Consider the following 1570-nt stretch of genomic DNA (forward strand, 5'->3'; position numbering starts at 1 on the left):
ACTAGAGAGACCAATCCGAGAGCAAACGTACTGCTCGCCAAACAGCTTGAATGATGAACGAGAACGACAACGAGACTGAGAACGAGACCGTGCAGCCCGAGCTGTCTGTCACAAATGCCTGAGCAGCCTGGCTGTCACGTGACAAAAGAACGAGGACCTGAGGACGGACCTGAGCGAGTCCTGAACGAATCATTTCTGTTTCCTGTCCTGACCTACTGACTGAGTTTATGCAGCTGCCTGCCATGTGGCGAGAGGAGGTACCGCATGAAAATGAACGAATCGCTCACTGAGAGGACCCGTTACTCCCGAGTTATATAAAGGATTAGTTCATACTGAAAGAATCGTTCGTGACTGACACATCACTACAGAATGCACGAGTCGTCGCCGTTCCTCAGAAATCGGCTCTAAAATATTATGTTCAATGTTCCCGATTGTCGGCTACGACCCGTTTCGGAGCGGATCCTCGGGACAAATCGGCTTGTAACCTCAGACCAAATGATTGACAGGCAAAGCTCACGATGATTGAGCGCTTGCTGTCCGAAGTCGGGAAGAGGCAAAATCGGGACAAACACATCCTGAAAATCGCTATGTGTGTACCAGGCCTTACATCCAGCTTCTTTGACACGACGGGGCAGCGGAAGCATACGCTGTACAGCCGATCTGAGATGGATCTGTCCCTTTTCTCTTGCAGTTGTACGCTGGGTTTCAAAATCCAGTCTCGGTTTCAGCCAATTTTCTTCAATACAAACTACATCAGGTCTTTCCCTTAAGTTACTTAAATTCTCGTCCATTTAAGACTCCTAGCATTCCATTGCATTGTGTATAGCACAAGGCTAATGCTAACACTAAGCATTACTATCCTGCTGCCCATCTCTACCTAACATCTCTGCTCCATCTGTATCATCCCAGAGAGCAGACTGTCTCTGGCTTTGTGGCCCACCCTGTCCTGGGATAAGTAAATCTCCAATCTTTCCCAGGATGGACGTCCCTAAATCCAAGTAACCGTTTGGCAGCAGAAGTGATTTCTGGTGTCACATCTGATTTCTTCTTGGCCACTTCAACCATAAATATCAACAAGGCTTTTCTACTGACCATAACTGAGTCATCCTCAGCAGAAGCAGCGTCTGTTCTCAGCTCTTCCCTCCCACCATGTCGGGTGTGGACCTGCCTGGCTGCCCTCGTACCTTCCACGTGTTTTACTGCTGCAGGATGAGTATATATATATTTTTTCTGCTTTCCTGCTGCTCACACATCAAATCAGACAAGTACAAAACACAAACATCCTCAGAATTGAAACTTCTAAACCGACAAAGAAAGTTGTTTCAGTTTTATTTAAAACTCAGAAATGTAATTGGTTAAGTTTCTGAAAAGACCACTAACAGTGTGAAAATAAATAATTCTCCTCTGAAACTCTTCCTCCTTCTCGTCCTCATCATCAACGTTTAGCCTCTCATGCAGAGAAATCCAGACAAAGAAGATTCTGCTGATGGAAAAATGTCCCCTCAGGGCTGCCGTAGTCCAGTGAGGAAACATTCTGAGTTGCTCAAGTCAGGAAATGTGCTGAGGATGG

The sequence above is a fragment of the Melanotaenia boesemani genome, chromosome 4 (assembly GCF_017639745.1).
Source record: "Melanotaenia boesemani isolate fMelBoe1 chromosome 4, fMelBoe1.pri, whole genome shotgun sequence".
Taxonomy (NCBI): Eukaryota; Metazoa; Chordata; class Actinopteri; order Atheriniformes; family Melanotaeniidae; genus Melanotaenia; species Melanotaenia boesemani.